Source organism: Puma concolor, chromosome D3, assembly GCF_028749965.1.
Source record: "Puma concolor isolate L17-30 chromosome D3, mPumCon1.1.hap2, whole genome shotgun sequence".
In the NCBI taxonomy this organism is placed as follows: Eukaryota; Metazoa; Chordata; class Mammalia; order Carnivora; family Felidae; genus Puma; species Puma concolor.
The window spans coordinates 10,185,460-10,201,574 of NC_141678.1; the positions used below are offsets into that span (position 1 = coordinate 10,185,460).

Sequence of the window (16,115 nt, forward strand, 5' to 3'; positions counted from 1 at the left end):
GGGCCTGTTAGTCTCCCTAAGCAGGAGCTCGATTCTGTGTCGGAAATCCAACTGAGTGTGAGTGGCAACATAAATCATCACCTTCATTCATCGGCCACCTCATTTCCTATTCCAGCCACCACTCAGCATGGGTAAGGGTTTGTATTCTCTACCCTGCAGACCTGAGAGATCTGTACCTAGCTTTCTGTGCAGATGCATCAAGGAGCCCACTGTGCACGCCCCTCCTGCCTCCTTTATTAGTGTTTCCAAAGAATTCAAATCTCTTGCATCCAAAGTAATCCAAGTTTGCTGAAGGGAGGTCCTCCGTCCACGAAGGACAGGCCTCAGCATCAGCTCTGACGCTATCGCTCACACCAAACACGCCAGGGTGGAGTTTGTTTAGTGTCTGCCGAGACACAGATAAGGGCACACAGCTGCCCCTCCTTCTGCTCTCTCAGAATATTGCTCACAACACCATGGAGATCTTCCCTAGGTAACCAATCTAAATAATCTTTTAATAGTGAAAACCCAGGTGAGTCCTTTGGGAAAGAGAAGCATTTAGACAAATACCCCAACAAAGACAACTATGGAGATTTCCAGATCTGTCTATAAACTATCTGTAGTGGCTGGATAGATACAAATGAATCTCGTTCTTTAATAAACAGACACTTCTAGGCAAGGGGGTAAAAGTAAAAGGTTTAATGTAGTGTATTTAGTTGGGGTTTTTTTCCCTGTTAAAGCTACAGATAAATCATGAAAGCTCATAACAGTATTTGTACATAGCTTTTATACTACCCTGCCTGGCTTAAATTGTGCCAATGGGCGAGAAAGATACCATTACCAGGGACATATGCACCTACTTAGTAATGTAGCTTAGCAGATAAAATACCGTTCAGTGTGTTTAAGAGGCAGAAATTCTAATCCAAGGCATGTCAGCCACTAATCTTTCTGTTCCTCACTTTTCCTAGTCTTAAAAACACAGAATGACCCATACCTAGTTACCTCGCAGAAATGTGAACGAATAAGGTACATGCCCCGCATGCCCATTGTCTCATACATTATTGCTTTAGTTCGACTTGACAAATATTCAGCACACGTACCACACTGTAGGTAGTAAGAAGACCAAGGAGCCCTCATTCACAAATGCGCATGCAATTATGAAGAAATTGAGAACCTTCCCCATTGAGAAGCTTTTTGGTTTTGATTTTACAGAATGCCTCACTTAAAATATGTCGGGGTCTATGTCATAGTTTCAATATGACTTGGAGACGGGAAATAACATAAGACATAACATCAGTAAACATAAGACACCGGTTTAGTTTGTGTCCCATTACGTCCCTTGAAAGTAAAAACACGGAAAAAAGTAAAAAGAATAATGCAAAATAAGATCACTAGGTATGTACAACCCTTGCTAACCTAGGAGTTGAAATCAACCATTTAAACATATTCTTCTTCATAGCCCTCCTAAGTAATGGAAAAGCTGAGAACAGGAGGCTCGGAACAGAAACATCAAAGAAAAAAAAGATGTCCGACAAGTGAATTACTAAATATTAGATGACACACAAAAATGTGCTTTTGGGGTAGACTTTATTGTGAAGCTGCTGGCGGTGTTATTTTTGTTTGTACATGATATAGAGATACAGAGATACAGTTTCTGTCTGCACAGAAACTACATCTTATGGTAAGGCTATATTCAAAGCTGCTCTTTTACTTCTCCATTTCTTTCTGCATCCATGCAAATGTGTAAGACAGAGCAAGAGACTCTGAGGAAAGGACAAGAGTAAACAGCCATCAGAAATCTCTGAGCTGCCCAGCTATGATTCAGGGCAAGAATACCTATCTCTTCCCCATTACTTTGAGGTAGGTTTTATAAAATTCACCAAAACAAAATTCGCTTAGATGCACTTTAATTATAAAAAATACATTCGGGGTGCCTGGGTGGCTCAGTCGGTTAAGCGTCCAACTTCGGCTCAGGTCATGATCTCGCGGTCCGTGGGTTCGAGCCCCGCGTCAGGCTCTGTGCTGACAGCTCAGAGCCTGGAGCCTGTTTCAGATTCTGTGTCTCCCTCTCTCTGACCCTCCCCCGTTCATGCTCTGTCTCTCTCTCTCTCAAAAATAAATAAATGTTAAAAAAAAAAAAAAAAGAAAAAGAAAAAAAATATACATTCAGGGGCACCTGGCTGTCTCAGTCAGTGGAGTGGAGGACTCTTGACCTCGGGGTTGCAAGTTTGAGCCCCAAGTTGGGTGTAGAGATTACTTAAAACAAAATCTTGAAAAAAATGAAAACATAAAAATATATTCAAAGTTCCACTTTTTGGACTATGTTGTGAGATTCAAACAGGATGGGTAACGAGCAAAGATAGGGTAGAAAATGGGGCACCTGGGTGGCTCAGTCAGATAAGTGTCCAACTTGGGCTAAGGTCATGCATGAGCTCATGGTTCATGGGTTCAGACCCCGCATCAGGCTCTGTGCTGACGGCTCAGAGCCTGGAGCCCGCTTCAGATTCTGTGTTTCCCTCTCTGCCCCTACCCTGCTCAACTCTCTCTATCTGTCTCTCAAAAATAAACAAACATTTAAAAAAAAAAGAATGAGAGAAAAACACACACTTTGGGAACATTTAACATTTTGTAATCAAATACTAAGAACCAAAAATCTTTGATGGTTCCTTGCTGCAGAAACTTAACCTACCTGTGAAAGTCTCTCATAAATATCCAAGAACACAATTTGATAAATAAGAATCTAATCAATAGTATGAGAAGCTAGGTAGCTGTGATGTCCCTTCCACCATGCTTTGAGGCCTCTTGTCTTTTCTTTAATCTAGACAGTCTTTTTCTATGCTTTTTTTTCTTCATGAAATGAGGCATCTTTACAGAAGAGCTCTGCTTTTCCTTACTGTGGTCTAAAAGCTTTGCTCAGAGTGCCTGGGTGGCTCAGTCAGTTAGCGTCCTACTTCAGGTCATGATCTCACAGTTGATGAGTTTGAACCCTACATCAGGCTCTGTGCTGTCAGTACAGAGCCTGCTTTGGATCCTCTGTCCCCCTCTCTCTCTCTCTCTCTCTCTCTGCCCCTCCCCTCCTGCACACATGCACACGTGCTTTCTCTCTCTTGCTCAAAAATTTAAAAAATAGATAAATAAATTTAAAAAATAAATAAAAATTTTTAAAAAATAAAAGCTTTGCTCAATTTATTTTTTTAAGTAAATTCTATGTCTAACGTGGGGTTGAACTCACAACCCAAAGATCAAGAGTCACAGGCTCTACCAACTGAACCAGCCAGGCACCCCAAAAGCTTTGCTCAATTTTTTTTATAGCAAACCCTTTATAAGCAGAGGGTTTTTGAAGGAAGAAAGCTCTATTTGTCTAGTTTACAACACCAAATTGCTTCTACCATAAAACTGGATTTTTCTTCACCTTCTCAGAAGACTGAAACTTCATTTCCCTTTCAGAGTAAAGAAACTGGGCTATACTATGAAAAAGCACATGAAACATTTTCTGGCTAGAACCACATCTTTTATAGATCTAAAAACACATCTAATATTAATGTTAGTTTGAAGGTATATTTTTAGATAAACTGGATTGTGTGTGAATTTATTTTAGAAACTAAGAAGGAAGTGACTATCATTATAATCCTATAAGGACCGGGAAGCTAGAGATTTCTCAGAAAAGGTTTCATGTCTATTTTACTAACATTTCAAATCCTAGACAGGCAAAAAAAACTAGCTATAATCACTCAGATACAAAGGCAAGTTGCACAAGCTGGCTTTAAAAGTCACTAAAACGTTAGCATCACCTAGCCTCCCTCATGGCTATTAAAAACATTTCTAAGGTGGGGTGCCTGGGTGGCTCAGTCGGTTAAGCGGTCGACTTTGGCTCAGGTCATGATCTCGTGGTTTGTGAGTTCGAGCCCCACGTCGGGCTCTGTGCTGACAGCTCAGAGCCTGGAGCCTGTTTCGGATTCTGTGTCTCCCTCTCTCTCTCACCCTCCCCCGTTCATGCTCTGTCTCTCTCTGTCTCAAAAATAAATAAACACTTAAAAAAAATTAAAAAAAACAACAACAACATTTCTAAGGGGAAACCTGGGTGACTCCACTGGTTAAGAGACCGACTTCGGCTCAGGTCATGATCTTGAAGTTCGTGGGTTCAAGCCCCGCATTGGACTCTGTACTGACAGCTCAGAGCCTGGAGCCTGCTTCGGATTCTGTGTCTCCCTCTCTCTATGCCCCTCACCCACTTGCACTCTGTCTCTCTCTCAGAAAGTGGATAAACATTAAAAAAAAATTAAGGGGGGGTGCCTGGGTGGCTCAGTTGGTTAAGTGTCCGACTTTGGCTCAGGTCATGATCTCGTGGTTTGTGAGTTGGAGCCCCATATCAGGCTCTGTGCTGACAGCTCGGAGCCTGCAGCCTGCTTCAGATTCTGTCTCCCTCTCTTTCTACCCCTCCTCTGCTCATGTTATGTCTCTCTCTCTCTCTCTCTCAAAAATAAATAAACATTATTATTATCTTTTTTTAATTAAGGGGCGCCTGGGTGGCTCAGTCGGCAGAGCATCTGACTTCGGCTCAGGTCATGATCTCACAGTTCAGAGTCCGAGCCTCTCGTCCGGCTCTGTGCTGACAGCTGGGAGCCTGAAGCCTGCTTCGGATTCTGTGTCTCCCTCTCTCTCTGCCCCTCCCCCTCTTACACTCTGTCTCTCTCTCTCTCTCAAATATAAAAACAAAATAAAAAAATTTTGTAATTAAACAAACAAAAAAAAGAAACACATTTCTAAGCTATAAAGAAACAAGTAGGGATGCAGAGGGTAAACAGGCAGTGGGGGCGGGTATGACCCAACCCAGTACAGAGCTGAACTTCATACAGGTTATCTCTACTAAAATACACAGAGCCCCCACTGGGATTTGGCCATAACACAGCCATGTAACAAAAATTTTCTCTGCTCTATTCAGGCACTTGAAAATACAGGAAGCAGAGGAGAACCTTTCTGTTTCAACTCTCAATCTGAGTTTTAAACACACAGAGCATAATTCTAATTGATCCTCAAAAACTCAACAGCAGAAACATGCAAGGGTCATGATTAAGACCTTATGTGCAAGGAAGAAAACTTCAGAAATCCTACCGGAACTCAAGTCGCCCAAAGGCTGGAAGCATCACTGTTTTCATCTTAACAAACATCCAAAACAAGGACAAAGTCCTTGCCTTAGCCCAGACGAGACTAAGTCTGTCCTTAGCCCAGAAGGACAACCCTATGGAAATAAGCAGAAGGATTTCCTAAGAACTAAGAACCCAACTGGAGAGCTCCCTGACCAGCAGCCACCATTATCAGGTTAAAACTCTGCTGACCTCTCTAGGAATGCTATCTTGACGGTTCTACAGTTCCAAGGAGGCACATATGGCTTCCTTACAGTCAAGGGGCAATTTAAGAACAAGTGAGGGATTCTTACTAGGTACCTAAGTTAATGGATATTTCATCAAACCTGTACTGTTTCCCCAAATTCTAAACATGCTACCTGAGAGAAGAGGCTCTGAGATTATTAACCCACCTACATACTACTTAGTTTTTATCATCTCTCTCAGAAAAAAAAAAAAAAAACCATCAAAAGAGTGCCAGTTTCTTACTTGTCTTTCTTATTTTCCAAAATGTGGCTCTTCCTTGGATTTCAACAGTGACTGCCGAACATAGATAAACTGAGTTATTTTAAGAAACTACGACTAGATCCTTTCATGCGTCAAAGCAAAATCCCGAAATAAATTCTAAACTTTGAAAAGTTGGCTAAAAGAATCTTCATTTCCTGTCCCCCTAGGACCCACCTGCTTGCTAACATGATTACAGAAATGTAACTTTTAAAGTGCAAAAGGGTAATTTTAATCTCATCAGCCAGCATTTGCCAAAATGTAATATGCACTCGAAAGGATTAATAATAGCGGTTCTTTTTTCTGAAGTTCTTCAGCCTGGCTCCTAAAGGAGACAGAAAGAGGGGGAAACCTGACTGTATAAATTAAGTGGTCCTATTAAAACCAAGGAGCAACACTTTGAATAGCTTATTATTCTCAGTCATCACTGCAAAGCTCCTTACTCTTCAACCATGATATATGCTGGTTATGTCAAATCTTGGTTCAGTTTCAAACTTCTCAGATGTTAAGAATTTAAGCCTTGGGGCGCCTGGCTGACTCAGTTGCTAGAGCGTGCAACCCAGGTCGTGAGCTCCAGCCCCATGATGAGCAGAGAGCTTACTTTAAAAAATTATAGAGGGGCGCCTGGGTGGCTCAGTCGGTTGAGCGTCCGACTTCAGCTCGGGTCATGATCTCACAAGTCTGTGGGTTCGAGCCCCGCGTCAGTCTCTGTGCTGACAGCTCAGAGCCTGGGGCCTGTTTCAGATTCTGTGTCTCCCTCTCTCTCTGACCCTCCCCCGTTCATGCTCTGTCTCTCTCTGTCTCAAAAATAAATAAACGTTAAAAAAATTTAAAGAAAAAAATTATAAAGAATTTGAGCCCTGTACAAATAAAAATGAAGCTCAAAACAAAGGAATCCTGCCCTCCAGAGAAAATATTTATCCTATATCTAAATAAGCAGATTAGGGATATTCCACGTGGATTTTTAAAAAATAAAATGTGTCGTTTCTTTTAATTATAAGGACAAAGATTTATCCCATTACATTATGTGTAATGGTATCACAAAAAGGTAGACGATATCCCCAAGCAAAAAGCAATTCATTCAGGTTCCTTAACATTCAAATAATGTTTTAAACCTGCCAAAATGAAATCTACTAACTCAAAAGGACCTTGTTTCTAAGGATTCTTTGATGATAAACAGAAGTTTTAGGGACACCTGGGTGGTTTGATCAGTTAAGCACCGACTCTTGATCTTGGCTCAGGTCATGATCTCACAGTTCATGGGATCAAGCCCTGAGTTGGGCTCTGCACTGATTCTCAAAATAAATAAATAAGTAAACTTTATAGACAGAATTTTCAAAGGGGTGGCATTTCAGGAAAGTCACCTGGCTCAGTCAATTACCTTTTTTTTTTTTTAATGTTCATTTATTTCTTTTAAGAGAGAGAGAAAGTGTGCTCACTAGTGGGGGAGGAGCAGAGAGAGAGATAGAGAATCCCAAAAAGGTTCCACACTGTCAGTGCAGAGCAGGACATGGGGCTCAATCTCATGAACCTGAAGATCACAACCTGAGCCAAAACCAAGACTCGGACACTTAATGAACTGAGCCACCCAGGCACCCCCGTCAATGACCTTTATCCTTAAACAAGGAGTGGCAATTTCATGATCTTGAGTAGTATGGAAAACATGTCCCTTAAACCTGTAAACACCACGGTAAGCTAACTGCTTCTGACAGTCTGTATTTATTGTGTCACATATAAGCTCAACTACATTGGATTCAGTTAAAAAAACAGGACATGCTAATCTAGTTCCAAAGAATAGCCACGGATTCCTGAAAATGAAGGGCCACTGCATGTGGCACTAAACTGCGTTAAAATGGGAATGCCAAGTAATATTACAACCATGTACTTTCCAGATGCTGAGTGACATGAGGAAGCTGACAAAACCTGAGTGCTTTTCAACAGATCTTTCCCTCTTCTTATCCAAGAAGATAACATATAAGCACTGCTATAATATAGTCAAATATTTATGGATATGGCTAGCTACCAGAGTTTAAGTTCCCCCAACCTTGCAGAGCTGAGGGTATGGGTAGCACGTTAAATGTTATAAAGTATCTCCAAGAATCAGTGAAAATATAAATTAGCTTTCTACTATGTATAAAACGCTCTTCAATGTACAGGCTACGTTTAAAAAGGAAAAAACTGCATTACTTGTATTTGAAAAACAGCATTACCAATTTTAATCACCTCATTTCTATAAAATAATATTTCCTTTACCTGCTACTCAGATTTCTAGCATCCTTACCCAAAGTAAATGCACACTTTGAAGACATGAGCAAGCTATTGGTTTTTGAGAGCCTACTATGTGCCAAACACTGTGTTAAATATCCTATATCAGTGCTTCTCAAACTGTCTGAGGTAAAGAACCAGGCTGTTGTTGTTGTTGTTGTTTTCTAATCCACTGCAGAACAAATCTTTTGTAAAATACAATTAAAAAGTTACTACAAAAATAATGTGAAAAAAAAAAGACACAAACTACAAGTCCCAAGTTTACTGTGTTCAACAGATACAAAATCAGCCCGCCAAACTGTTATGTTTCTAAATGCTTCGCTCTCAATTTCTGTACTTCTCTTGTCATTATGGGCTCATGGTATGCAGACCAAACTGTGAGTAGCACTGCTCTATATGCAACCTATTTATTTTCCAAAGTACTTTTAAAGCCTCCGTCGTTTAGTACTGACCACAATAGGTTAAAGGACCTCTGAAAAAAAGCTGGATTAAATGATACTAAGATCCTTTCAGCCCCACAAACTGTAAGATTCTGAATGCTGAAGATGTGACGTGACTGGTTGCCTAAGGACAGCCATTTTTGTCACACCCATGGAGTGACTGAAAGACGAAAGGCGATGAAAAAGACAGGAGAGTAAGCTCAGAGGAAAGGAATGAGAATTTAACCGGGAGGCGGACCCCAAGGGTGAGGAGTTGTGGGCGAGCAGGAGGGAGAAAATGCCAACTGCGAGAACATTCACTTGGGAGCATTCAGGGTGGAGGTGCAGTTGTCTTACCAATCAGTTTCTGAAAATCACACATAGTGATAATTAAGTCTAAGTCATGAAAAAGAGCTTAAAATATCTTATAACCAAAAAGTGGAAGTTCTGACAGGTGGCAGAGCTGGGCTAAAAGTTGGCTCGATGTGTCAATGCCAAAGCCAAAAAGATTAACCACTAGGCTCGCTCTGTGTCCACACATCCCCTGAAGGCTCCTGCATTTTGAGGTCCCAGTTTATTTATCTAACACCGCACTCAGTACACTTTCCTTCTTTAAAAAAAATTTTTTTTTCAACGTTTTTTTATTTATTTTTGGGACAGAGAGAGACAAAGCATGAACGGGGGAGGGGCAGAGAGAGAGGGAGACACAGAATCGGAAACAGGCTCCAGGCTCCGAGCCATCAGCCCAGAGCCCGACGCGGGGCTCGAACTCACGGACCGCGAGATCGTGACCTGGCTGAAGTCGGACGCTTAACTGACTGCGCCACCCAGGCGCCCCAACACTTTCCTTCTTTAAATCCCAAAGGGTACCATATTCTGTATGGCCCCACAGGTTAACATGCAGATATTCTAAAAACAACAGGCAAAGAAAGTGCCATATAATTATAGCATTTTACACGCTTTTAAAAACCAGTCCTGGGGCACCTGGGTGGTTCAGTCGGTTAAGCATCCTACTTGGTTTCAGCTCAGGTCACAATCTCATGGTTCAGGAGATGGAGCTCCACATCGGGCTCCGTGCTAACAGCACAAAGCCTGCTTGGGATTCTCTTGCTCCTCTCTCTCTGACCCTCCCCTGCTTGTGCCCTCTCTCTCTCTCTCTCAAGATAAATAAACATTCAAAAACAAAACAAAACAAAACAAAAACAGTCCTGTGCCAGGCACCTGGGTGGCTCAGTTGGTTAAGCAACCAACTCTTGGTTTCAGCTCAGGTCATGAACTCACCGTTCAAGGATCAAGCCCCGCACCAGTCTCCCAGGTGACAGTGCTTGGGATTGATTCTCTCTCTCCCTCTCTCTGCCCCTCCCCCGCTCTGCTGTGTGTGTGTGTGTGTGTGTGTGTGTGTGTGTGTGTGTGTGTGTGTGTGTGCGCGCGCGCGCGCTCACTCTCTCTCTCAAAATAAATAAACCTAAAAAAATAATAATAAAATCTAGTCCTATGCAAAACACGTATTTGTTTATCGTGTAAGTATCTGTTTAACTCCAGAAGCAGGAAGGGTGATATTTCAGCACCAAATGGGCACTGGATGCCCCCACCCACCCAATTATGTAGAATTACCACACAGTCTTGCAACCAGAGAACCTTTGGACTAAAAGTCCTCTGTTTCCTTAAACATGGTACTCGAAGTATCGATCTGTACTCTGTAGAACTGTGCTAAGCATATAACTATGCATCTAAAAGGATTCATTATTTGAGTCATTTCAAAACTTTCCCACTGGTCTGCTAAGAGAACTAAAGCTGCCATTGGCAATATGGCTGTTTTTGTTTTCTAATACGTCAAGTTTCCAATTATTTCATACTTTAAAAGTTTCAAAAATACCATGCCCTGTGTGGACTGTTGCCTTATGGAGGCTTATTCTGTCCAGGGAGACAAACAAAGGCCCTGGGGCAGGGAACCTTTGGGCCCTGCCAGCCTGATTCATGACAAACACCAGAAGGCCAAGGTGGCTGCAGCGGAATGAAGGAAGAAGGGGACACAGCAGAAGTCGAGGTCAGAGGCGGATCTGCTGTGCAACTGCTTGGACACCTCTGAGGGACACAGACCAGCTCACTACCCTGGCTGCTGCTGAGGAGACAAAGCTAGGAAGACCTTTCCCTGAATTTATTTTCTTTCTTTTTTTTTTTCTTAATTTTTAAAAATTTAAGTGTGTGTGTATGTGAGAAAGAGAGAGAGACAGAGAGACAGACAGAGAGAGAACACACATGCTAAGTAGGCTCTGTGCTCAGTACACCTGACACAGGGCTTAATCCCATAAACCATGAGATCATGACCTGAGCCAAAATCAAGAGTTGGTCCCTTACCCAGCATTTAGCTGACTGAGCCACCCAGGCACTCCCTGAATCTCCTTTTCAACCTTTGAAATCTTGAACCATGTGTTGCTCTCCTAAAAGTTTTAATTAAATAAAGCACCCCTTGAAACCACAGACCACACATATAATTTATGCATTCTATTACATGACAGGAAATATGAACTTTATGCATATAAAAATGAACAAACACTGCTATCATTGTATACAGTTAGAGCACAGTTCTGAAGGCTCACATTCTGACTTCTGGCAAATAACCCTAGATGGTTATATATGTGTGGCCTACTTGAAAGAGAAGAGTCTCACTATTTATAAAGGCTATTTCTCTAACTTTTAAAACTTTTCAACAGAATTGACTAACGACCCAAAGAGAGGATTGGACAAATAAATCGTGGCACATTCATATAATGAAATGCCATGCAGACTTTAATTCTATGCAGGTATTAAAAACTATATTCTCAACCATATTGAGAACGGAGGAATGTCCCCTAAATGACATCAAGGTTAAGTAAAAAGGACAAGGCACGAAATGTATACACAATGAACCTAAATGCCTAGAAGATGTCTGTAAGGGTGCATGCATACAAAAATGTCTGCAGGAAAATATGAACTATACTTATCTGTAGATGGTAGTAATACAAGTGATTTTATTTTCTTCTTCGTGTTCTTATGTCTCGCAAATTTTCTAAAATTCTTTGTTAAAAGATTTCATTTTTAAGTAATCTCTACATCCAATGTGGGGCTCGAACTCACAACCCTGAGATCAAGTGGCATGCTCTACCAAATGAGTCAGGCAGATGTCCTGAAATTTTCTAAAATTCTAACATTTTAATTAAAAATTTTTAAAGTACTTTATAATTTTTTTAAAGTTTATTTATTTATTTTGAGAGAAAGAGAGAGAGAACCAGCAGGGAAGGGGCAGAGAGAAAGGGGCAGACAGAGGATCTGAATGGGCTCTGTGCTGCTAGGGTAGAGCCTGATGCAGGGCTCGAACTCAAGAACTGTGAGATCATGACCTGCGTCAAAGTCAACGCTCAACCGACTGACCATCCAGGCACCCCTATAGATTGCTTTATAATGTTTTAAATAAATTATGCCTAACAGCCTTATTATGCTAATCAGTAACTAGATTTTACTAAATTACATAAAATAACTTTGTAACAGTTCCAGTCTTCAAGCACTGTCATTCAATAAAAGCTGGTAAATAGACATAGTTCACTGGAATCCCTGGAGAAAAAAAATCTCTACATGGAAATGTTCAAAATAAATATAATAATGCTCAAGTTCAGGGCACCCGGCTGGCTTGGTGGGTAGAGTATGCAACTCTTGATCTCGGGGTTGTGAGTTCAAGCCCCATGTTGGGTTGCAGAGGTTACTTAAAAATAAGATCTTAAAAACAAATAGTGCTCAAGTTCACTACCTAACCATAAAACAACTAAGTTAAACAAATATTCATCCAAATTCATAAGATTTTTAGAATGATGATCAAAACAAGGTATTTTCAATTAACTCTATCTAATGTAGCTGTTTTCAAAAATCCCTCACGAATTCATTATTCTGTATGCAAAATTTGTTAGGCTGTATACAAATTCAAAGGTTTTAACTCCATGTTGCTTATCCATATTCCAGCATTAACAACATTCTTCGTATCTCAAGTGCAAAGCATAAAAAACAAATAAACAAAAAACAAATTGCAAAGCATAACTGCAATTAAAATTCCTAAAGTCTTACCTACACTATTTTAGTTCATCAAAAACAATTACCTATTCTTATTCTCCATTAACTTGTATCCTCAACACATGGTATTATTAAATCTCACCCTTTCAAATTTGTTCTAAATACCCTTTCTAGCATTCAGTTCAATCCACATCTAATGTTTGAACTATATTAGTAGGTACACCATGATGTATACTATGAAGTAGCTGCCCTCCGAGAGATTATAATGTAGTAAGGGAGATCAAGCAAACAAATACATGACTTTATAAGGCAGTGCTACAGAAATACAGAGAGAGGGTGACAGCTTCTAACTGTAGGCACCATGAAAGTTTCGTGGAGGAGTGGCATTTGATCTGCATCTTGAAGAATAGAGTAGGGTTCTAAAAGTTGGAGTTGGGGTTTCCCAGAGCGACGGGACCTCATAAGCCAAGACTGCGTAGGAGAGAATATAGAAAGTGAGCTTGTGAAATATATGGTTCCTGGGGAGATAGAGAGTAATGAGATAAAAGGTTGGAAAGGTAGAATGGAACCAAATCATAGCTACCTTGAATTATTACTTTAGTTGCAGGAAATTGGAAGCCATAGACGGTCTGGGCAAAAAGTCAATGTAACTGTGCTTTAGGAAGATTACTCTGGCAGCCTGTAGACCTGGCTGTGTAGCTCTTATTTAAAATAATAGCCATTAACTACTGTCTCAGAGATAACACGTTATCAAACTCAAGTGCTACCTAAATAGCAGAGGTAGAGTAGAAAATCACTCAGAACTAGATTCCTAACCCTAGCACTACCTAATTGCATGACCCTGGACAAATGACTCGGCTTCTCAAAGCCTTTTTTTCCTAAAATAATATCTCCTCTACTGCTTCACAGAACCACTGAAAGGATGAAATGAAAAGCGTATAAATGAAAATCCCCAGAAGGCTTGCTGGTCATGAGGTCTCTGTCACAACCATTCAACTCTGCACGGTGGCATGAAGACAGACCATATGTAAACTAATGAACTGGTTTTGTCTCAATAAAACTTTATTTATAAAAACAGACTACTGGAGTACCTGGGTGGTTCCATCGGTTGAGTGTCTGACTCTTGATTTTGGCTCAGGTCACCATCTCACGATTGGTAGGACTGAGCCTTGCATTGGGCTCTGCACTGACAGTGAAGAGCCTGCTTAGAATTCTCTCTCTCCTTCTCTCTCTGCCCCTCCCCTGCTCACGCTCTCTCTCAAAATAAATAAATATTTTCAAAAAATGAAACAAAAAAAGAGACTGCTGGATGTACCCTAAGGTATGGCCATAGTTTGCTGACCTCTGTATAAAGAAGTACTGTCCGATAGAAATAGGTTAGACATAAGTGGAATTTAATATTTTCCAGTAGTTATATTTAAAAACATAAAAAGAGGGGCACCTGGGTGGCTCAGTCGGTTAAGCATCCAACTCTTGATCTCAGCTCAGGTCACGATCTCAGGATCCAATTTGTGAGTGGGAGCGCAGAGCCTACTTGGGATTCTCTCTCTCTCTCTCTCTCTCTCTCTCTCTCTCTCTCTGCCCCCTCCCTCTCCCTACCCCTCCACACCCCAAATAGATAAATACACTTTTCAAAAAATAGTTCTTTACTAGCAGTGTAAGATCCTGATATAAAGCATATTCATGAGTTTTTTTTAATGAATTTTTATTCACATAACTTCAGCCGACAAACGTTCTCCCCAGACAAGGGGGGAAAACCCAAAATATGGTGGGAAAAAAACCTGTTCTATTTCAAAAGAATTTCTTGTCATTTTTTTAGCAGATATGTTACTTTCTTAAAAAACAGCTTCCTTAATGACACGTGTTGGGCAAATGGACAAAAATCAGATTATCCAAGAGAACTACTACTAGTTAATAGCTTGCAGGCAGTAAGTAATAGAAAAATTTGTAGGATAACATTTTCTACCAAAAAAATACTAAAGAGTGTCAAAAATGTGGTCCTTTTATTTCAGAAAATTGCAAAACTATGCTCGTCTTCAGCAAACTTGAACTACAACAGGAGAGATGCTGGGAGCAAGAGAGGGTATCTCAGGGCCCTTCACCACTTGCTTTCAGTGAAGCCTGTGGACCCGTCTCAGATAACATTTGCAAATATGTAAAATAAAATACATGGTGTTAGAAGTGCCAGTTACAGCATACTGAAATACAGTTGCCAAAATGCTTTATTTGTGCTATCAGCACAGGAACTTCATTCTTAGTACACTGAACACCAAAATCTAATATGAGCATATTTTTTTTAATTTTTATTTATTTATTCTGAGAGAGAGAGAGAGAGAGCATGCACAGGTGAGCAGGAGAGAGGCAGAGGGAAGGAAGAAGGGAGGGGGAGAGAAAGAAAGAGAGAGAGAGAGAGAGAGAGAGAATTTTAAGCAGACTCCAGGCCCAGCGCAGAGCCCGACATGGAGCTCAAACTCACGAACAGTGAGATCCTGACCTGAGCTGAAATCAACAGTCCGATGTTTTAACCGAATGAGCCACCCAGGAACCCCAATTTACCATAATTTCTAAGTGATGGTGAGCATAAACAATATTTCAAGATATGTTCAACATCTATAATATGATATGAAAATAGCTATGATTTGTGTTCGTTGTACAAAGTTACAGTTCTATCAGTACCACTGGGGTTCGTTGACTACATTCATATTTGAAGAGAATGCTGAATTTCACCTTAGGTATGAGTAAATAAAGATACAGTTTTCCCCATCCTACTTAACAGACCCCCTGCACTCTTATAGATGGTGCCCGGATTCTATTTTCAGGTTCAGAACCCCTGAGGGAAAGGAAAACTTTTTTTTTTATTATAAGCTCATCCAAAAATGCTTCCTCCAAAGTCCCCCTTATGTATTTTTACTTTTCGTCATTTGCTCCTTTCTCCATTAAATAAACCAGTAGTTGTTGTTGAGCTACACCACAACTAGATAATCACGAAGGAATCAGAATCAAGAATACTTCATTTCTCCTATTATCTACCACTGTTTCGATGAAAATATGTTGACACAGCTTTTCCTTTAACATTCTTAATTATTTTATTTCAACAGTAAGAAAAGCAACCATGTGAACAGAGATAGGAGGTCCAGATTTTCTATCCTGTCCTGTAAATGGTTACATCTATTATATTAGTGCTCTTTTGAAATCAGTAATGCAAACTACAAAGCACAAAGCCAATATAGTAAACACAGGAAAGATCCATTACAAATACACGCTAAACGTTAATATTTTGTTGGTGTAAAACCACTACTTGAATGATGCATCTGTAGTTATCAGCATTACTAAACCTACAATTTGCATAAAATGGTTTGCAAATTACGCATCTCCTTGTTGTTAATCTAAAATTGCTACAAACTGTGCTATGACCTAGTAATTCAGCCAACCGCAGGTTTCAGTAGAAACACGAGGGATTCAAGCGTGTCCACCCCAAGTGTCCCATCATGGAACATTAATTATTCTACAATTATTCTTAATAGCACTTTATAAACTCAAAGCTCCACAGAAACATTCAACATTATCGGGAGAGGAATCATACAGCACTATAAAAATCCCCTTAAATTATAAACTGCCTGTAGTAATGGATCGCAGAAACACACTAATAATTACTACAAATGTATAATTTACCAAACTTTACCAAACAAATAACAATAAACACTAAAACATTTTTGGCCTCCTATAATCTGGAATTATCCAAGGTGAGGCTCCATCTCACAAACCATGAAACCATGAACTGAGC

The 16,115-nt window shown here is 40.3% G+C and overlaps 1 protein-coding gene and 1 long non-coding RNA gene across 7 annotated transcripts in view; both read right to left on the reverse strand.

The window, feature by feature from the left end:
- The window catches only part of HECTD4 (HECT domain E3 ubiquitin protein ligase 4), a 190,841-nt gene that overhangs the window by 162,630 nt on the left and 12,096 nt on the right, over positions 1–16,115 (reverse strand). The gene's annotated exons all lie outside the window — the stretch shown is intronic.
- Positions 8,015–9,859, reverse strand: LOC147575296 (uncharacterized). The gene is made up of 2 exons (XR_015242235.1): positions 9,132–9,859; positions 8,015–8,892 (listed from the first exon to the last, which is right to left on the reverse strand). It is a non-coding gene; the product is annotated as an uncharacterized LOC147575296 (long non-coding RNA).